The 23,768-nt window shown below is 37.7% G+C and overlaps 1 protein-coding gene across 1 annotated transcript in view; it reads left to right on the top strand.

Moving 5' to 3' along the window:
* Positions 1–23,768, top strand: part of LOC135076066 (protein TANC2) — a 346,968-nt gene that overhangs the window by 66,743 nt on the left and 256,457 nt on the right. Inside the window, exon 3 of the mRNA XM_063970523.1 lies at positions 9,440–9,469. The gene's annotated coding sequence lies outside the window, so the exon portion shown is untranslated. The remainder of the gene's footprint in view (positions 1–9,439; positions 9,470–23,768) is intronic.

The following is a 23,768-nucleotide window of genomic DNA, read 5'->3' as shown; positions in this document are numbered from 1 at the left end:
ATCATTATAACACCACTTCGTACCAAAAATACATTGAACTTTCCATATCTCTAATAACAAATGAGATGCCCAAACATCCATTTTACTCCAATGACTCTTGTAAAAATCTAAATTAATTCACCTTCACTGCTTGTTTTGATTTGAAATTATTTTCTGACGGCATTCCCAAAAAACTAACCCATTCACACAAGCAATGTAGCAGGATAAAAAAAAACATTTATTTTGTCAAGTATAATCTAAATCCTGTTTATCAATATTGTAAACAACATAATACCCATCAATTTTTCAGAGGTCATTAATTACCAGCCTATGACAAAGAGCAAATGTCAAACATGATTAATTTAATTACCGCGTTTGTTGACCGTACCAAATAAAGGGACCGCCTTAATTTTGCAAACCCTTACCTAAATACGAAACCCATCTATTAATTGCGTTTCGGTGTAACCGGCTACTTTGCGTTCCGGACACCGTCCGGGCCGTTGTCAATGTTTAATACCGATTCCGGACACTTTCGGGGAATGGGTATTAAGTGAGAAATTCCAGTCGAAGATTTGAAACTCGAAAGTAATTTGCGTTGAGCCCTTTAACCTCTTACCTACGGTAGGCACCTATAGTTGCCAAGTCAAAAGTCACTTCTCAATACGGGTGGCATCTATTGTTATTTTGGCAAAGCCAATACTAAATCACGGTTTACGACAAAAAAACAATAAAATTGCAAATTAAGTGTAAAATGCGCTTGTAATTATGAAACTACATTAATTGCAGAATATAATATTCCAAATTTCAATACCGTAAGTCTTATACTTTTTAAAATATCTTGATGTAAAGTGGAGCAAACAATTTTATAGGTTAAAATACCCCGTATTGAGAGACGACTTTGGGTTTCCAAGGGCCCGTAGGTAAAGGGTTAATTTCTTCTTTTACAAACTATTTATGTTATTTAGATGTTAAGAATTTCTTCTTCCGAGCATTATTATTATTTTGTTGTAGTAAAAACGCTCCGCTAATATAAAATAGATCATATAAAAAATAGAGTAGAAAATAGTAATGATAAATCTAGATTTAATTTTATTTGACTCCCTATTAGTCAAGTCTTAGCTTAATTGTTCAGAATAATGTTATGATTTCTTTTTGAGCGGATTTTCTGAATTAGTTAAGATTTTTCCAGAAATTACCTCTCACAGAATATTATACCTACACAGTATTATTTCTTATTACAATAGTTTCATATTTTATATATATAACACTTTTACGTGTTATCTGCTTCTTACCCATTAGGCTCGACGGACGAATTTTCGGTCGATTGGTGCTAAACTGCCGAACGATACGACCGAATTATGACATTGAAATCTATGGAGCTTCAAATAAAGACATTGTTTCGACATGAAAAATGAGAATGTCTAACGTTATCTTTTTAAATGATAGTGTAACCTCTTGTTTTTTCGGTTTGAACGAAAAATATATGAGTAGTAGAGATGAGATAATTTTCCATGCGGTGTAAAATGTAAACAGTTCATTATTTTGTTTGGAACTGAGTTTTTGTTTACCTCATGAAGATTAGACACAAGAGGTATGCAATACGCATACACAGCCATTTATGTACCTTACGTGGTCTTATGGCCATATGGTGAGATCCATTCTCTCGTGTCTCTCAGAATTAAAGTAGTGGGTGCATTGTTGATTACATTATTGAGGTTTAAAAGATAAGAAAACAAAGCTGTGTGAGAGATATGTAAAATAAGTTCTCCTGCACTTGACCGAAATGCAAGGTGGCCCACTCTAACGAAAGCTTTTCAAAATGTTGATGCCCGATTTAAAGAATGTTGTAACCGTCAAGGGAATCACTTGGACGATGTATATTATAAAAAGTTCATTTAATTTTCTTTACATTACAATTTTAAAGGGTACATCCAGAAGAAAACTTAAAGAACCGACAACTAATGCATGTGGGTGAAACTATAAAACCGCAAGATAGCTTGACGTTCTACGGAATTTAATATCAAAATGTGACTAAAGTCAGCTCTATTAATAGGTCTACCATAATTCCTAGACATTCTGAAAGCGATAGAATTGTACCAAAGTCCTTGAATATTCTCAGAGTCCTTTTTAATCTGTCAGTGTCACCTCAACCGAACTGTCTACACCACAGGAATATTCCCCAAACTCGGTAATACAATTTTGGTAAAGTTTTTGTCATAATAAGATATTACAATTTGCCATTTTGACGTGAAAGGAAACTTTCTCGCGAGTTTCATGTACAGTTCACTCTTCGTGAGTTATATTCGTAGATAAGTTGGTAGGTGAAAAAAGTTGGGAATTTCTTTGGAAATTATGATAGATTTTATCATTGGAACGTTTAGAGGACGTAATCCAGTGTTCAAAAACTTCACAGAATTCAATGGAAATTATTTTAGTTATTCCATTAAAAACTTAGTAGACATTTTCGTAAATTCAAGGAACAGAAACAGAGGTAGGTATATTTTTTATGTAGGTATAGTTATTTAATTTTTAGCGTAACGAGTTGCATTTTAAACTAATTTGAGAAAAGAATGGCCTTAGGCAGTTCGATTTTTTCAAGTTATTTATAATTTTCAAATTATTATATGTATTAGTACAAACTTTTTTAGCTCTAATACAATTTTAAGTCTATCCACAATACTTACATCTACTTAAATGTTTATATAAAGAAGAATTCACACGTGTGCGTCCATTTACAAATTAACGACTCATTAATTATTTATTTCGACCCAAAACATTCTTTATCTTCATCATTATTTCATTATGCCGGCCCTTCCCTATCCAAACCTTTATCTGCTGTATTAAAATTTAATGTTGATTCAATAAATTAAGGTTCTGTTTAAAATATATTTAAGAATTCACGTATTAACTTTTCAACCCCGTGGTTGGTGATACTTGACTTTTAAAACGAATTAAATTTTTGCAAATAGGCTTTTCAAAAGCCTTAAAAAAAACTTTAACTCTACGACTACCACTGCTTCGGGACAAAAAATGGACAGTGCTGAGAAAAACTAGTGCAAAAAACTCAGTCACTATTTTCTAAGTAGGTAGGTTTTAGGTTTGAATACATAATCCATCTATGTTATACAAATTAACTCTTATCTATCTCCTAAACTAAGCAAAATCGTAGAACATAAAATATATATGGGGGTGATTTTATCATCATCATCATCATTTCAGCCATAGGACGTCCACTGCTGAACATAGGCCTCCCCCAATGTTTTACATGTTGATCGATTGGTAGCAGCCTGCGTCCAGCGCTTCCATGCTACCTTTATGATGTCGTTGGGGGTGATTTAGATACGTACGATTTAGATACGATCCCTTTATGTAAGGAATCTAAGTTTTGCTTTGAACGTCAACTCCCTGGCCACCCTGTTTAACTGGTTACTGGTTAGTCACAACTTTTTTCAACGAAAGAAAAGAAAGAAATTTTTTTTTTATGTAATCCAAAATCTTTAGACTACAACATCCCTGTATTAGCTCTCAATATTCTTGTTACTAGCGTTCTTTTAAAAGAACGCTAGTTTTTACATAATATTTTTACTAATGTGGGTAGTGTAAACAATTTTTATATGCAACATTTGAAAGATGAGGTATGTCGCAGTACTGTCCAAGTCTTATAAGTACACTGACGTAAATAACTATAAAGTTTTGGAGCGATCGTTTTGAGATAAATTTATCATGACTGATTTAAGGTAAGTGATAGAAAAAGTGAATTCCGTAACAAGTGGTTTAAAAAAATAAACCAAAGCTTCACTCTTAGCACCTAAAACGTGTAGAATTCCTAAATTGCGTGATATCCCGGCACTCCTTGCAAATGCTTCTCTCACCTCCAAAATATTGTTCTGATTAGCCGTTCCCGACTTATATTCCTCGGGAACAAGCTCCGCATGCATAATTCTTTGCAATTTATTTGGCTGGCAACACCAGGAGTCGGGATTCGCGAATAAACAAGAGCCACAGGTGCGGAGAGGCGAAATTAAATACGCAATGTTCTAAGTATTGAGGTACATAAATATTCGCCCTTTAATTAGGGAGTGTTATACTGAAATATTTGGGTGTTTCGAGAAATATTTTGCAGTACTTTTGTATATTTACTTACTCTCAGAGCTGATGGCCAATAGGGCAGAACAGTTCTCGAGTGGCGACCACGGGTAGGAAGACGTAGCATGGGCAGGCGCCCCACTAGGTGGACCGACGATCTGGTGAAGATCGCGGGAGGTGCTTGGATGCAGGCGGCACTGGACTTTTCGTTTTGGAAATCCTTGGGCCTTTGTCTAGCAGTGGACATCATTTGGCTGAAACGAACGAACTTTTATGGTTAACTAATTGGTGTAGGCAATTTTAACTAAAACTCTAAAAACTCATTTATCTATGCAAGTAGGCTTTGAAAATGCACTTTTACACGTCCCAGTATTAACCCTACCACTGCTTAAGGACAATAAATGGGCCAGTGCTGAGAAGAAGCAGCGCAAGAAACTTAGTCACTATTGTCAGCCGGCAACTGCTAATCACCAAACAAACCTTTATGAAAGAAAAACATTATAATTATCTCAAGTAAAATAACATGCTTCTTATAATATGAGTTATGAGAAGCCTACCTAGTGGAGCGAATTAGAAAAACGAGGCTCTTCAGCTGAACAATAGTGCCAAATGACGTAGAAAGAACTGATAGAGAACGGTCATTCATTCAGTGAATGAACGAACGAACTGGGTAGAAGTAGCACTAAATACATACGCTTTCATGAGAGATTAGATTAGATTTGGCTTAATTTATAACATTAAGGTACAGTTACATGATCATAAAATGTTGTGCTTATTAGCATGCTTAAAGCAAACACAAATGCTAGTAAGTAGCTCGTGCTAGTTTGGGACTATTTCCACCTTTCGTTCCCATCACTGCAACTCCTATGTAGCCAGGATCTACAGCTTGACAGCCATAAAAACCCAACCAATGAAGGTCAAGTTTGTCCCGGGGGAAAGTTAAACTGACATTGGACCTGCAACGAAATTAATCAGAAGAACATAGGAGTTCGAAATTAAGGTTCGACTTCCCTCCATTGCACAGCGGATGACAGGTGACAAACTAAGTCTTATTAACCTTTAAGAAAGCTGGCATGTTTTCTTGCTAGTAATGTGCCTGTGTAACTGTACCTTTAGAAACCATATGGCCATATAAATCATTAGACAGATACTCTATATGTGTTGCACGCCACACAAAACTGATCAATAAAATTGAAAACTGAAACATAAAGGCGGTGTTTAAGCTAGGAAGCGATCTCTTCCAGACAACCCAGGAAGATAACAATTGTTGATATCGATTCAACCACAGGGCACAATCTATAACTGGGATTGAATTCCAGTTTTAAGCGTTGTTTGGTAATACGAGTCTGAGGAAATCTGAAAGCAGCTGAACAGTTTCAGAGGAAAATGCGACCATTTTGCGGATTTACTAACACCGCCGCCAGAGGTCACCGTCTTCTTTATAGATAGACTCTGGGGATCCTTTATCAAGTTGAATTTATAGTTTAGTGGATAGTTCGAATCTTGTAGTATGCTAGGTACCAACCATTTTTCAGTAATAAGTATTTAGTCCATTATCTATACTAATATTATAAAGAGGTAAAGTTTGTATATGTGTTAAATTGTAAGGGGTAATCTCGGGATCTACTGAACCGATTTTAAAAATTCTTTCACCAATAGTAAGCCACATTATTGCTGTGTGTCATAAGTTATTTATGAAATACGAAAAATTCCACGCGGGCGAAGCCGCGGCCGGAAAGCTAGTTTATAATAATCCTTACAACGACTACAACAGAATGGAAACACATTTAAATAACAACTGCTTTTACATGAGGATCGAAAGACGCGTCATTTCGTCCAATCTTAGAACTAAAACGACGTTATGTATCTATTTCTACTTTATTTGTTATTTTAAAGTCAACAAAATGCTCAGGTTACATACTTATTTACTTACCAAAAATGTGCCTATTTGTAAAAACATTTTGCCAGCTGTTGCCTACAGGCACTAAGCCTAAGCACTAGGAAATGGTTCCGCTGAGTGGCTGAAGGGCGGCATATTAGGGCGGCTTGTTGACCTCTCCCGATCCGGGTAAGTTCAGTTATTTGTACAGGGCGGGTAGAATGTGAGTGATGAGGCAGGCGAGGTAATCTGTACCGACCTTGTGACGTTGTGTTATAATTGAAAAGTGGGAAAATGAAAATTTCTGCGTAAGTAAGTACCTTCGTGTAAATGAAAAATCTTGACCATTTTGACTAGGATAATCTGACAAAAATTATCTGCATTTTGATAATTACCATCATAATTTTGTACACAGAAATAACAATAAATTATATTCTCTTCTATTTTATTATATTGTATTTTATATTATACTAGCGACTTGCCCCGACATCGTACGGGTGCTAAGTATACATAAATCTTCCTCGTGAATCACTCTATTAAATAAAACCATATCAAAATTCATTGCGTAATTTTAGAGATCAAAACATACATAGAGACAGACAGCGGAAAGAGACTTTGTTTTATATTATGTAGTCATATCGCATACGTCCAAAATGAATACAGCCCTGGACTGTATCAGACGACTTACAAATAAGAGACGTTCGTTTCGTTTCGTTGCGGGTCCAATGACAGTTTAACTTTCCCCCGGGACAAACTTATCTTTATTGGTTGGGTTTTTGTGGCGGTCAAACTGTAGATCCTAGCTACACAGGAGTTGCAGTGGTGGGAACGAGAGGTGGGAATAGTCCCGTTACAAATAAGAGACTTGGATTATGAAATCCCTAATTTCAGTCATAATTAGTAGAACCAACATTCTATAAGCTGTAAGCTCACTGAATCTCTACCTTTTATGTACCTACTAGATATTATTACTAAAAAGCCAAAGGTAACGAGCTACGCCATTAGCCGTCGTATGAAACTTTCTACATGCAGCTTTGAATAAGCTCGGAGCTTTTGTGATCCATTTAATTCCATACAAAGTTACTTTTATTTGTAGTGGAAAGCTCCAACTAGGGATGCGCTTGACGGTAAAATTTTGGTTATCGATATGTACGAATATGTACGTGATGTATTACGAGATTCAAGTAGAAAGTAGATAAGTTCATTTTTATTAGTGTGGACTATGCGATTATGGCTATTCCTCTTTCTGCCTTTTACCAAATTAATATAGAACAGGGTATTTGCAAATTAGTTGCATTTAATTGGGTAAGATCATTTTAATGAAACCCTATTGAATGTATCGATGATCTCTACTTTACAAAATTTCTTTTCTTTCTTTTTCTCTTGATAGTCAAGTCAACGAACTCACAACATCACTAGTTCCATGTGAGTTTATTTAAAGGGATTCTATAAATAGTTGTTCGAAACCATTACTTACCTCAAACGTTGTGTACTTTCAGTAATTACCTACTCGTATTTTGTTTTAATTTACTTACGTCTAATTTAGTTGACTGTCTTTTGACGTATTCACTTTGAGCACCCGCCCAAATAGCCCTCGCGCGAACAGAACCTGGCCTATTCCACTTAGCATCTATAGATATAAAAATCCACGAAATATCGATAGGTGCTCTAAGTGGAATACGTCTGTCATTTCTTTTTTTATAAAATTGGATTGGCTAATTACAATTTAGCTTTCTAATATTGATACGAAAGAATAAACATCTTTTGTAGTAATTTAAACCTTTATTATTATTTAGACTTACCTTATTTACGTAAAATACCCATTCTATGTATTTTTTTAATGGTCTTTAAACTTCACTCTTAATGAAAGTCAAACAATAAATTTGATTGATCAAAAAGTGAAATTTAATATTCCTTGCCAATTGACAAAAAACGTTCACGAGAAATAAAATAATGTTAAAACATTTATATTGGAACGGAATTGTTCAAAAGCGCTGCGAGCTATAAAGAAATTTTTCCCGTGTATTATTTCATTAATGAAAATTCATTAAAACAATGAAAGTAGTGTGCTGAAATGTACGTGCATGAGTCAAAAATATGTTCATCGTCAAAAAAATTTAAACTCAATATATTATCCAGACTTGCAAAATGTGAATTTATGTTTTTCTACCGAATTAACTGGATACGGTAGTAATAAATGCTTTATGGAAGAAGCAAAGATAATTACAAAGTGAATTATGAAATTAAGTAGGTATATTAAGTATTCAGTAAGTACGTTGGGATTATGAAACAAATGTGTAGGAGAAGCATTTTATTTACTTGAGTAGTATACTAAAGTACGCCCTCGGTTTTGTTCGAATCTGTCGTTGACAAAAGCTCTTTAAATTCCGTAACTTGTCAATGTTACATGGTTTCAAAATCATCCTTGCAATTAATTTTATAAACCGCTTTGATCATAACTTTACCTATTAGTACATTTAATACTATGCCATCGCAGTCACACGCGCAAAAAAATTGTGACATTCGTAAAACAAACAAAAAATACGGTTTTAAAAAAGAATGCTTTAATCTTACGTGACATTGCCTCACGTGTGTACATTTGTACAAAAGGAAGCATCCCGATTTGGACCTATCTCGATTGGAAATCAAGTGGGAACGCGTAAATCTGATACGTGCGTCTCTGACTGTACTTTTTAATACGACACACCGTACGTGTAGGTACGTCTGACTGTGCAGACAACGTCAAGATGATAGCATCTTAAATCGTTGTAATAGTGACGTTTTTGCAACGAAAACGTATTGTTTGTCTGTACATTTCTACCGTGAAATACAAAGAGGAAAAACGCGAAAGCGATTGTAGAATTTCAATTTATGAAGTCCTTTATTCAGGAAATTTGCATTCCAATAAATGAAGGGCTGACCCCAATTTGATTTTAAGTGTCGATTATGCAGAATTTTCGATAAGCTTTGCGTTTATGTTAAGTAAAGGGTTTTGGAATAATCGATTCCATCAAAATCCTTGCTGATTGACAATAATTTTCAATGACCTAACAACACACCATGAAATGGAAAATTCCCGCCTTAAGCAGTTTGATTTTTTCGAGTTATTTATAATTTTCTAACCATGAGATAGGCTTTATTAAAGGTAATATTTCAATAGTGACTTTATTTTGGAAAGAAAATGACGTCAAAATCTAAGAGCTACGAGCCGTCACCGTGCTATGTTTTATAGCATATCAACGCTGCAAACCCTATTCTATATTAAATTTTATCGTATTTGTATGTACCTAAATAATCACGCTAAAATGTTAAGCATTGTTATACCTAACTAATATTAGTTTTCGAATCTATCACTGCACCCGTTACAGCTTCATCCTTAATCATCTTTAGAGTTAGACCCTTCAAAACCTTCAATAAAACAATATTCTACACTTTTATCAATTTCCAAATCATTGAACCGTAAACAAAACTTTACAACTTTCACCTTTGTTACAGGTACCCGATACGCGATAAAATTATTCAAAAGTAAGTACCTACAACAACAATTTTGTTTTTGTTTGTTCTCTCAGTTCTGGAAGTAACGAAACGCCTTCAGGCTTCTATTTAGTTCTTATATTATTTAAAAGTTGCTTGCGAAAAGCTTGGTTACGAGCTGGCTGATAGTGGTATAAAGTTGAATTGTGAGAGTCTATAAAGATAAAATAAGTAAAGAAAGAAGTTTTGGATTGGAAATTTATGTTTACCCACAAACAGAGTCTTGTGAACTATGACTAACTTACAATTTACAAATAATGCCTTTTCAAGGCGAGAGTGAATAGGCACTTACAGGGCAGATATGTACCATCTTAGACAGACTCTCACTTAACATCAGGTGCGATTGCGGTCAAATAGCTGCCTTGTTTTTCACAAAAAAGAGTGCCTAAAATATTATAATGTACAAGATAGTGTGGCCTTTGTCAAGCATTGGACGTCATTAAAATTTGGCTGAAAAATATGAGAGTAGCAAACTCAAACTACCTACTCAAACTTTTATAATTTCTGCAAAAGCTAGTAAATAATAAAATAAGGCTCCAGGGTCAGGAACCTCTCATAATATTGCGGAAGCCAAAGTATTTAGTTTTCTTTGCTAACAAAACGTGTTTTATGAGGCATAAAATTAATGAATAAAGAATGGTTCGCTTTAATATTCCTTAAGGCTGGTTTTATAGCGCTTATAAACGTGGGTAGCTGTTTGAAGATGTACAGAGCGGCACATGAAGGTAAACATTGGTATCTTATGTCTTTGGAATTAATTCTATTTTCCAACAAGAATGGATAAAATGTGCTGACGTGCCTTATTTGGTACGCGCATACCACTTCACGCTTTCTTTATATTTGGCTCTGTTCTTCTCTTTCATTTTAAGTTTATTTTGTGTGTAGGCGGAAGGTAAACACGAAAATACAGGATACATACCATATTCTGTAGTGTAGGTACTTCATGAACTTCAAGACTTGTCTGTGAATTATTTGAATACTACTGAAATCTATCAACTAATCAAAGGCTTTAAGTAAAAGCCGTCTAACGCCCGTATTCACTAACGATACTTGCTTAAGTGAAGTAGCAGTATCGAACGCATAGCGTTTAATAGAGCTCTGTGATGTTCATGTGTCTCCCTGTGCGTCCACGCACACTGTGAGACCTCATAGTAATGTTTGTGAACTCAGGCGTAAGACAATGTATATGAAAAATATGTATGTAGGTCAGCTACGGAGCAGTGTAGAAAATGACAGATACATTTTAAAATGTTGAATTACCTTCATTATTTTGATAATAAGAAGACCTACATTACACCTCCACTCTAAATAGAGCTCACACACATTTAAATGAATTTTACAGGTTGGAACTATAGACTATATATATAACTATAAACATATTACATTTATATAAACATATCCAATAACATACATAAACAAAAGATCAGCTTAATTATTTTATGAGTAAACTACTTATCAATCTATTTCAAAACCCCAACGTACCACGGGTTTGCGCACTCTTTTAGAGTATCTGGACTCGGTCTGCGGGGGTGTTTGGGAAGCGACTGGCTCCGCAAACTCTGCGGTAGGTGCGGGTGCAGGTTTCGGGGAAAGAGTTTGCGATGACTGAACAACCTCTTTTTCCTCTTCGCGCGTTATTACTACAGTATCTCTATTCCCATCCACCACCGCAGCTTCGGCCATGACGGCATCCCCCTCCACGCCTTTCTGGCGATTTTCAGCCGGCTCTTCATGGAATGGGACGTCCGATAATCGAGACCTGCGCCGAATCTGATCTATGTGCCTTTTAAATTGACCATTTCCATTTCCCACTACGTACCTACGCGACCCTTCACTGTTAACTATTTTTCCCTTGATCCATTTATCCTGCGTTCCAAAACCCCTGGCCCATACGGTTTCGCCGTTTTGGAAACTTCGCTCCCTACCCCCTGAAAATTTTATTTGATTCTCTTGTGCTCGTCTTACTCGGTCTTCTACATCGTAATGACCGCGTAATATGTCGAACCTCGAGCGTAATTGACGTTTTTGCAATAATTTAGCGGGAGTTTCACCAGTAGTACTATGTATGGAATTCCTATATGTTAACAAAAACGTTTGAAGAGCAGCATCAACATCGACATTATCTCGTAATGCTTTCTTTATTGCCCGCTTGCACAATTTAACCGCATTTTCAGCCGCCCCGTTTGATGACGGATGATAAGCGGGTGAAAATGATTGTCTGATCCCATTATTTTTCAAAAATACTTCAAACTCAAGGCTAGTGAACGGTGGACCTTGGTCTGACACCAGTTCAACAGGTAGACCGAATCGGGCAAAAGTACTTCGAAGCGTTTTAATGACACTGGCCGCCGTTTTCTGTTTCATTTCGAAAGCTTCGAGCCACTTCGAACTCGAATCGATCAATACTAAGTACGACAACCCTCTATATGGCCCTAAAAAGTCGATATGAAGACGTGTCCACGGCTGGGGCGCGTACGGCCACGGGCTCGGAGAGGCGCGCGCCGGCGCCGCCGCCTCCCGCGCGCACGTGTCGCAGGCGCGGCAGGCCTCCTCCACGTCGCGGTCGATGCCCGGCCACCAGACGTAACTCCTAGCTAAACCTTTCGTTTTGACAATACCCATGTGACTAATGTGAAGTTGTTTTAGTACAATTAATTTTAACGACTCGGGAATTATCATTCTATATCCCCACATTACACATCCATTGTCTAAATATAATTCGTTACGTCTTGTAAAATACGGATTAATTGTTTCCTCTGGACAAGACGATGGCCAACCAGACTCAATGTAAACCTTAACCCTAGCCAGTGTTTTATCTGTGGCGGTAGCTTTCCTGACGTCCTCATTAGTTACTGGCAAAAAATTTTCTACAAAATTACTATAAGTAATTTCTTCAACGGAAATATTATTCGTGTTTCGTTTACCTAATTTCGGTGGTAATCGCGATAACGCGTCGGCGCAATTTTTCTTAGAGGGAACATATTCAATATCGTACTGATACCCTGATAGAAGAACAGCCCAGCGTTGTAGACGCGATGCCGCCATCACCGGTATACCTACTTTATCTCCCAATATATAAGTTAACGGTTTGTGATCAGTTCTCAGTACAAAGCGCCTTCCATACAAATACTGGTGAAATTTACGTACAGCAAATACTATAGCGAGTGCCTCCCTGTCGATCTGCGCGTAGTGGCGCTCCGCGGCCGTGAGCGAGCGCGAGGCGTAGGCGACGGGCCGCTCGCCGGTCGGCGTGGCGTGCGCCAGCACGGCGCCCACGCCCACGCTGCTCGCGTCCGCCGTCAGCACCAGCGGCAGCTCCGCCGAGTAGTGGCACAACACTTCGCTGCTGACCAACCTACTCTTGAGCTCCTCGAATGCTCTTTGACACTGCTCACCCCATACGTATTTAACACCGATTTTTAGTAAATTATATAATGGTGCTAGTAATGTGCTTACATTGGGTACAAATTTGGCATAGTACATGATCATTCCTATAAACGATCGCAATTCGGACACATTAGACGGTGCAGGTGTATTACAAATCGCTTTTATCTTGTTTGGACAAGTATGCACTCCGTCCTTGCTTATGACATGACCGAGATAGCTAATAGATTCAGTGAAAAACTCACATTTCTCTTTCTTTACTCTGAGACCATATTTTTGCAAACGCTCAAATACTTTAAATAAATTATCTGTATGCTCGACTGTGGTTTTACCCGTTATTATTATATCGTCTAAGAATACCCCCACACAAGGTAAGTCTGCAAACATTTCCTCTAACCGTCTTTGAAATATGCCCGGACTCGACGCTAAGCCGTATACCAAACGATTGTATACAAATAGGCCCTTATGTGTGTTAATAACAGTGTATTTCTTAGAATCATCTAGCTCTAATTGCGCATACGCTTGGGATAAATCTATTTTACTAAAGCGCTGACCCCCATGCAATCGCACTAATAAGTCTTCCACCCTCGGTAATGGATAACGGTCAATTTCTATGACTTTATTTAACGTTATTTTGTAATCGGCGCAAATCCTGATATTACCGTCCTTCTTCACAACTGGGACGATGGGAGTCGCCCAGTCGGAGCGCTCGACGGGGGTGAGGATGCCGTCCCGCACGTGCTGTTCCAGCGCGCGCTCCACCGGCGCGCGCAGCGCGTACGCCAGCGGCCGCGCGCGCAGGAACACGGGCCGCGCGCCCTCGCGCACGTGGATGCGCACCGGCCCGCCCGTGTACCGGCCCAGGCCGTCCGCAAACACGTCACAGAATCTGGAACTGAGATCGGACAACAATGACTCCCCGCTCAATACATTCAAGGCACTATATTCAAATTTGGGCAACTGAATATTTAATTCAGCGAGCCATTGTCTTCCCACTAAAGCCGTTTTGCCATTTTTAATTACATATAAATCTAATTTTTTTGTACAGTTTTTATACTTTACACATGGCTGTAACATTCCGATTGGTTTTACTGTTTCCCCCGTGTAATATCTCAAAACTAAATTACAAGGTTTTATTTTTAAATGGCTAAATTTTTTAAAATACATTTCCTGGCTAATGCAAGATACGGCACTCCCTGTATCACATTCCATGTTAACTGACCTATTATCGATTATGAGTGAAATTAATATTGGTTTGCAATCATTTAAGGTTATTTTATTAAAGTCTATAAGAATTACCTCTTCACTATTGTCACTTTCACTACTATCTTCATTACGGTCGGTCTGCAAACAGTGTTGGTCCGTTATCTTAGGGCACATGCGTTTCGAATGCCCAGGTCGATTACAAACACGACAGACGTAACGCCGAAATTTGCAACTCGAAGCGTCATGTGAGCCTCCACACACACCGCACGATTGGCCTCGCTGCGCCCGCTCACCCGACCGGGTGGGCCCGGGCGCGGTCGCTGCGCGCGCCCCTGAAGCGCTGCGCGCCGCCGCCGCCCTGCCGTGCCGACCCGCCGTAGTCGCGTCCCGGAGTGGCCGCCGCCGTTGCGCCGCGCCATCTCGTTCCCGCCGACATCGCCTGGCATTCCACGGTGGTTTCGCTCGGTGACCTATGACCTTCTACTGCGGCCGCGTCTTTTTCTGCCGCTTCCATGCTAACGGCAATACTGTACGCCTTCGCGAAATCTAGTTTGGACTCTGCGAATAGTCGTTGTCGAATGCTTTCACTGCTGATACCACATACGAGCTGATCCCGTAAACTTTCTTGAAGCCAGCTGCCGAAGTCACACGATTTAGACATTTTTTTCAGCACTGCTACGTATTCCGAAATACCCTCGCCCTTTTTTTGTGTACGATGTCTAAATTTGTATCTTTCCGCCAATTCACTAGGTTTTGGTTGTAAATGTTTCTCCATAATGTCCACGATTTCACCAAAAGTTTTATCTTTAGGTTTCACTGGCGTACACAAGTTCACTAACAACTCGTAACTTTCTGTCCCCATGACCGTTATTAACGTAGGCACTTGTAATCTGTCCGACACTTCATTTACCACAAAATATTGTTCCACTCGTTCGATATACAGTTTCCAATCGTCCTTATGCACATCAAACTCCTTTATTTTCCCGATAGGCATCGTAAATGCACACGTAAGTTCCTTTAACCTGTCGCCACTGAAAAATATGTATGTAGGTCAGCTACGGAGCAGTGTAGAAAATGACAGATACATTTTAAAATGTTGAATTACCTTCATTATTTTGATAATAAGAAGACCTACATTACAGTATATGATCAAGATTTTCTCTAGGATCTGCCATGAATAAGTTAACTCTTTATTTAGTAGAGATAGCCTCCACCATAATACGAGTATCACCTTCTTATAATCTTGTCATAAGAACCTAAATTTTTAAGTTGCTGTATAGTCTTAAGTTCCATTTAACTTTTTTTTAAGCTTAACATAATATTTTATAATCCTCTATGAAAATTTTTAATAAATTCCCGGGCAGCAAAACTGCGATTTAATTTTATCTTTTGCCTACAAAGTTAGTAATTGCAAAACGCGATGACTTTCTAAGTCTGAAAGCAAATAGATTTGGAGCCCTTATAAATCCGCCAATGTTATAATCCGAAGGTAAACGGCGACGCCCTGTCCCCGGCTAAGGGCGTCGATTTTACAACTCAGCTGAAAGTCCCCTAATACAGGGAATAGAGAACAACCAAGCTACTTTGTGAACACAAGGTGGACCGACGACATCATAAAGGTAGCAGGAAAGCGCTGGACGCAGGCCGCTACCAACCGAGCAACATGGAAAGCATTGGGGGAGGCCTAAGTTCAGCAGTGGACGTCCTATTGTTGTAATGATGATGATGATGATGAAGCTACTTTGTACAGACATAAAAAGGGAGGTTCGTTCGTTTTAGCCAAAAAAGTCAGTCATTTTTTTATTTGTGTAGACTATTTTTAAATAGATTACTAACAAATCGTCAAATGTTTTGCTCTTAAGGAGCCTCTTCATGTCTCATAATCTTTCTACCCTACCAGTCCACTAATAATGTCCACAGCTGGACAAAGGCTTCCACAACAATCTGTCCTGCGCTGCCCGTATCAAAGTTATTTGGGAGGTCTACCCACACTGTATCTACTCCTCTAATATTCGCTGCAGTGAATATGTTTCTCACTTTACGCGTTAGGATTTTGTTTAGTTAAAGCTTGACTCTACATGAGATCTGAGATCTTTTTCACAATGCGAGTCATTATGGTCATCATCATCATCATCACCATTCTGCTGAACATAGGCCTCCTCCAATACTTTCCATGTTGCCCAGTTGATAGCGGCCTGCGTCCAGCGCCTTCCTGCTACCTTTACGATGTCGTCGGTCCACCTTGTGGGTGGACGTCTCACGCTGCGTTTTCCAGTCCGCGGCCTCCACTACAGAACCTTGCTGCCCCATCGGCCGTCAGTTCTGCGAATAATATCTGAAATAAATATAATGAACAAGTAAAATAACTTCATGTCAGATGACCTGGCTTACCCCGTCAGGCCACACCAAAACCAGATTATAAAATGAGATTAACCCAAAATTCCTTTTTTATCTCACGAAAAGAGTAGCCCGTAATCGATGTTACCAGAATAGAAAATTAAAATCGCAGGATGGTTTCTTTGTTGTGTAAATTCGGGATTCTTATTAGAATCACATTTTGCATTCAAATTTCGGTATTATTGTTGGAATTGGAGAGCCTTTATTCTTCGTCCATGACTAATTGTTGGCACTCTGTTTTTGGTATAGCCACAAATATTGTAGAGGCAGTAATACCGACTATAAACCATAATATTAACCATGCTATAAACTCGGAAATAATGCAATGAATATTGAGACATTTTAAAATTTACTAAAATAATACGAAAATGGTGTAACTAATGAGATGGAGTGAATTGTATTATTGAGAGATTAAAATCACTCTGAAAATGGGTAGATAAAATAGGTTTATGGCGCCTAAAATCCGCCATTTCGATTTTTTTCAATTTAAATATAGCCAGTGCCACTCTCAGGATTAAGACGAATCTAACGACATCTCTCACGCTAAAATCGGTCAAGCCGTTTAGGCTGTAGGCCGTGCCAAAGAAATATACATACATACATACCCTCGAAAAACATAACCCTCATTCTGGCGCAGTCGGGTAAAAATGTTGGCAGTGAAAGTCTACGACTGAAGACACGATCGTGATCACTAAACTAAATCATCCCTTTCTGCCATTCCTGATTAGTCTTTCATACAATTAGGCTGGGTTGCACCATCTTACTTTAACTTTGACTAACGTAAAAAATCTGTCAAACCCCATACAAAATACACCGGTTATCGTTAAAGTTACTGTCAAAGTTAGGTGGTGCAACTCAGCCTTAGTTTTTCATTCATTTAAAAATACCCTTCTGTTCATATTTCTGCTATGACATCTACCGGTCTCTGAGTAGCGTAGGCGTTTATAAAATATCAACTTAGGCGTAAAATTGGGACTTATGTTTTTGATGTTTGTCAAAGACAAACAATACGAGGCACGAGGAATGCGAGGATATCAATAATATTTTGTCTATGTTATTTAATAACTAGCGGCCGCCCGCGACTTCGTACGCGTGGATCCCGTTTTACCCCCTTCATCTATCTTACGCGGTTTAGATTTTTTCATACAAATTTTTTGTCCCGCTAATTCCCGTTCCCGTGGGAATTCCTAAGTATACTATAACCTGCCCAGGAGTATGAATAATAATTGTACCAAGTTTCGTTAAAATCCGTTGAGTAGTTTTTGTTTCTATAAGGAACATACAGACAGACAGACAGCCAAAAATTTTACTGATTGCATTTTTGGCATCAGTATCGATCTCTAATCACCCTGATAGTTATTTTGAAAATATATTTCATGTATAGAATTGACCTCTCTACAGATTTATTATAAGTATAGATGTCGCTCTATTCTTTATTTATTTTTCCTTTACCTACACTCCACGTGGAATAACGAGGCAAATTGGGTTTACTGGTACCTAACTTATATTTTAAGGTACCTAAGACTGGGTTACACCATCTTACTTTAACAAACGTCAAAAATCTGTCTAACTCCATACAAAAATACCGGCTATCGTTATAGTTACGGTCAAAGTTAGGTGGTGCAACTCAGCCTAAGTCTGTTGATTTTTTTACTACTTAAAAGATTTTAACTTTGAACTTGATTTCATGTGAAGGTTTTAGTGGACAGGTATGTCTACTTTACTACTTTACAAGACTTAGGTACGACCTGCTTTTTAAACTGAAAACTTCTTAGGCTCAGAAACTTTTAGTTCACCTTACATGGTTTAAAAAAGAACTAGCAACCCGCCCCGACTTCGCACGGATGCTAAGTAGGTTTACTTAAAAACCTTTTTCTTGAATCACTATCTATTAAAAAAAACCGCATCAAAATCCATTGCGTAGTTTCTAATATTTAAGCATACATAAGGACAGACAGACAGACAGGAAAGCGACTTTATTAATAATAAAATGTAGTGATTTATTCTATTTCGTTCGTTCGTTTCAGCCGAAAGACGTCCTCTGCTGGACAAAGGCCTCCCCCAAGGATTTTCACAAAGACCGGTCCTGCGCCGCTCGCATCCATCCACCTCCCGCGATCTTCACCAGATCGTCGGTCCACCTAGTGGGAGGCCTGTCCACGCTACGTCTTCCGGCTCGTGGTCGCCACTCAAGAACTTTCCTGCCCCAGCGGCCATCAGCTCTTCGAGCTATGTGCCCCCACTGCCACTTGATCTTATTCTATTTCACTGTCACAAATCAGTTACAATTAGTTTCCAAAATACTGGCTTAAAAAGCTAAGTAAAGTAAATGAATACCTATAACATTAATTAACTAAAACGGCAACATTTTTTCAAAAGTAAATATTCACAACTGTAAAGTATTTACGTTCAGAAAATAAGGAAATAAAAAGCATCCCTCATTGAATCCGCTTCCAATTGGAAGAATGATCAAGTTTGCGCGGCGCAGGCGGCGGCAAGCGACTTCCGGCGCGGCTTCCGGTGACGTCACGGGACGTTCGCATTTTGAATTTGCCCGACATGTCTGTACGGGATGTGGGGGATATGTTTGAGCTAGTTTCTGGGGAATGTTTTTAAATATTATTAGCTTTCTGCTACCATTTCATAATACTAACGAAAGTATACTTAATAACTTTCTTTTGTTTTTTTATTATTTTCGCACTCAAACGTCTGAATCTTATCTTTCAACATTATTTTTTTGTCAACCGACTAAGGTTGATTTGAACATAGAAAAAAAAGCGTGAAAATTGATTATGAAAAGAAATAAGCTTACGTAGCTACACCAAATAAAATTGAATAAAAAAGAAATAATGAATTGACTGCATGGTAATACACAATTAAATTTTATTTATGAAAATACCTAAATGATCATCTAACTAAACACTATGAAATCAGGCAGTTATAATAAATATGACGTAGGTACTTAAGTAAAAGTAAAATGTGAGTAGGTAAGTATGATTCTGCAACAAAATTGAACAGTCCAATGTACTGGCGACTATACACTTGTACAATTCTCGACACCTAAATTATATCCATCAAAGTCAGTATAAAGCACCCTGTAGACTGTTATTTGTGACAACAGACGACCGTCAGAGACGGCGTTCCAGCGGAAATGAATTGTGTTCGGAAATTAACTCGTTTTGACGCTCTTAAAGGCTGTATTTCCGCTTCCTAAAACCTGTCTCGTCTTCAAAATGTATTTTGCGAAATAACGAGCATGGATTTATTAAATTAAGAACGATGGTTGTTATACAAAGTGAATGTTTATTTACGCTGTTTGTGATAAACACTAATTTGGGCTTATTAACTGTACTTTGTTCAAGTAGAACGTATTTTAATTCTAGTGTAAATTAATAAGAAACAAAAATCCGATAAACACACTCAGCCAGTTTCCTTAACTAATATGATTTGAAAACTATAAAAATATGCTTTTACGCATTAGAATTTAAAAATGTAAGAATTAAATTATTAGGGTACCTACTTGAAAGTAAAAAATGACAATTTAAAATATTGAAAAATTCACGAAAAAAAAAAGAAAAAGAAAACAAAAAGTTGTTAAAAATAAAACAAAAATAGAAATCGGAACAATTAATAAAGTCACAAGTGCAAGTCATTGGCCTGTAACTACACAATAAAAAAGAACAAGCGTCGTTCAGTCACATCTTTCTTCAACAGATGAGCACCGCACGTGTGTTTTTAATGCTTTCTATATTTACACCTCACGACACTATCGAGGGGAATGTCGCACTATCACTTGCCCGGGGTTAGTTCATACAATAAAAACTAGAGGGCGTGTGCGAGCTATTTGCGTTTCCCTATTTTTGGAACGGATATGACGGTATCCGTTCGTAGGGGGTCTGCGGGCGTTAGCCCCAGCTTATGGGATTTACACGGGTTGACTTGTTGTGTTTATAAATACGTGTTAAGTTGGATTGGATGGTTAAATGATATTTATTGTTATTCGTTCAATGTGTTCGCACTTTAGGTTTATTTTCTATGATTTAATATATTTTACTCATTGTATTTAACACTTAGATTAGGTACTTCAATTCTTTACTCCAATAACGATTTTGGAAATTCTCAATATTGTTTTTGTCATACTTTCTATTTAAATTCATTTAGCACACAAAAACATTCGTCACTTATTCAAGTTTGTTTAAATGCCTGATGTATTTCTCTATCATATTAGGAATCATCATTAATTTCTAAAACGGTGAATTAATGTCGGACTTTTATTATGCTGACCTATTAAAATATCCTTAGGCATTTGTTCTAATTAGTGGTGCAGGTTTAAGGGAATCGGTCGAAACAAACAAAAATCGTGTCGTGTAAATCCCATTTTTCAGATGCATGTCGCATTCACTTAAAACGTTAAAGTGGCCTGTGTTACAGTCAATTTATTTCGCGGTTTTTGTTATTTTGTCAACCACACCAATAGACTATAATACTATTGAAAAAAAAATATTTAAGGCCGACCTATTGACCTTACCGAATTTTCCATGGCTTAGTGATTTTCATTAACCTATATCTGACCATGTAAAAATATTGAAAACAAGCATAGACAATTTTTATCTTACTCTACTTATTTATAAAAATGGTAGGTTTATTAACGTAAATCTACACAGACTTATTAGTTAAAGTACTAGACTTAGGCTGGGTTGCACCATCTTACTTTAACTTTGACAAACGTCAAATATCTGTCAAACTCCATACAAAAAGCACAGGTTATTGTCATAGTTACGGTCAAGTTAGGTGGTGCAACTCAGCCTTAGAGTACTCGTTATTTAAGTTATTTAGATTTTTTATTCGATTTTGCTTCAGAAAAATGAAATTTATTCAAGTCTCAATAATAAATCTTACTTACTCGCATCTAAAATTTATGAGATGTCACTCAGCATCCAAAATCAAACTTATTACTTTAATGTTCCCAGAATTATAATTTCAAATGTTCTTTTTCTTTATCGGATTCGATCTCGAAAGCTGGTGTCACTTTCAGTAACTTGATTTGAAAGATTAAAATTAATGTCTTCGAAATGTCGTAAGCTTTTGAAACCGGCGGGGGGAAGCTTAAAAACTTATCTTAATACACCCGAAAGCACTTCAAGTGTACTGGCGATTGGATTGGCAAAAGTCGCTCTTAGTTCGCGAGGAATAATAGCGATGTTAGAGTCAATATGGCACGTTTGTTGCGCTGTAGTATGTAGGTACAGATGGTAGCACATCACACTATAATTTCTATTGCAAAATCATTCTTAATACAACTACTTAAGACGCCACAGTGTTAAGCTTTATGCGCTGTCGTCTGTACATTCCTGATCCAACCAATATCATGAAGATTACAAACACAGATAAAATCAAGACGAGATTTTTTCGCAGATTTTTAGCCATTACAATCCATACACGTATGCTTCCCTCCTTCTTATGTATAAACAAAAATTCTAACTGAATTGGTCTATTTTTTGTAACCCTACCCTGAAAAGATTAAAAAAGCGCTGTACCAAAGTGACGTATTGGAATGTTCGCGAAGGAACGAAGAAGGATTCGGTGTTCGACCTGACAGTTCTTCAGTAAGCTATTTGCCGGTGAAATTTTACTCATTACGTGTTAAGGGAACTAGTTACGAGTAGTCAGAAGTCTTAGTTTGTATTTCACGCCTCGCGCCAAGCTAGGAAGCGTCATCATTTCAGCCATATTACATCCACTGCTGAACATAGGCCTCCCCCAATGACTTCCACATCGCACGGTTGGTAGCGGCCTGCATCCAACGCCTTCCTACCTTTATCAGGTCGTCGGTCAGCTAGGAAGCGTGTCGCAATAAAATCTTATCGACAATTTGAGACGACAAAAATCGCTAAAATGCGTTGATAAGATTATGTCGCGGCACGCATCTTAGCCCTGCTGATTGATGTACCGGTGAACTCAGGCTCCAGCAACATACTCTATAGATTTCTTGGGAACACTTACGTGCAGAAGTGGTACACAATATCATTGTGTGAAAAGACAATGATGTTAAAGTCAGTTTCTTTATTTGTATAGACTATTTAAATAGTACTTACAAATCGTCAAATATTTTACTCTTAAGGAGCCTCTACATGTCTCATAATCTTCTTACCCTACCAGCGCTTCAAGACCAACTTTTGGCAAGTGCTGAGAAGAAGCATGAAAGTTTTTACATCCAGAATCATGCTCTGATAGCGTTTACCACAATCTCTATCTGTACACGTAATCCCACACCTCTTGCCTCCCAATAATCCTTTTGTGGCAATCGGTTTGACAGATGAGGATTCTATTGTTGGATTCTTCCGCTTTGTCATTTTCTATTTTGCTTCGAGCGAGGACAATGTTTTAATTAAATTTTGATGGCTAAACCCTCCCCGAATGTCTGTTTTGTGGGAAATATACGCCATTGTTTTGGAAAAAATGTACATTTCCCCTTCCTGTTTTTCTATATAAATAGGACAGCGTTTAATGACTGGAGCTTTTGAAAGAATTAAGCGACTTTTATAATATTTACATACGAGCACTTACATGAATTATGAATAAGCGTAAAACATTGTTGAACATTGTTGTTTATGAGATATTGCAAAAATTTTAATATCATCTTAATATAGGTACAACAATAACTTACACATACCCATCCATGGACAAAATTATCTAATTGATTTACCACTCTATTTCTGAGGCTTACAGAAGTCATAAAAGAAAATCGAATTCATCTTCACTTTACAACATTAATATCAAAATAATCGAGATTTCCCGGACAAATTCCTACACACCAACGCCTGTATTCACAAACGATGCTTGCTTAAGTGAAGGAGCAAATCGATCGCACAGCGTTAAATAGAGCTCTGTGATTGATTCGTGTGTCACCCTGTGCGTCCACGCGCACTGTGAGACCTAATAGTAATGTTTGTGAATACGGGCGCAAGATCATTATGTAGTTGGGTACAACCAAGTGAACATACTATACTATACAAGCCTCCACAGCAGGTAAGCTACCATCTCCGCTATCACTCACTAATCCAGAATAATCCCTATCAATTTCCGGCATCGATCAACTTCCAACTCCAAATCTGGTAAATAAATAATGGCATACAAAATGGATTTGATCCGACGGCCAGAGAGTTAATTTTACATTAAAATAAGCCTTATTTCTACGGAAAAGTTGATTTTTAATGTTATTTATTCGTGAACAGCCGAGGAAATTATGCAGAGGGAACGACGGGCGTGATGGAGAGTCTGTCAGAGGCATTACTATGCCGAA

The sequence above is a fragment of the Ostrinia nubilalis genome, chromosome 11, assembly GCF_963855985.1.
Source record: "Ostrinia nubilalis chromosome 11, ilOstNubi1.1, whole genome shotgun sequence".
Lineage (NCBI taxonomy): Eukaryota > Metazoa > Arthropoda > Insecta > Lepidoptera > Crambidae > Ostrinia > Ostrinia nubilalis.
This window is presented reverse-complemented; position numbering and strand designations above follow the sequence as displayed.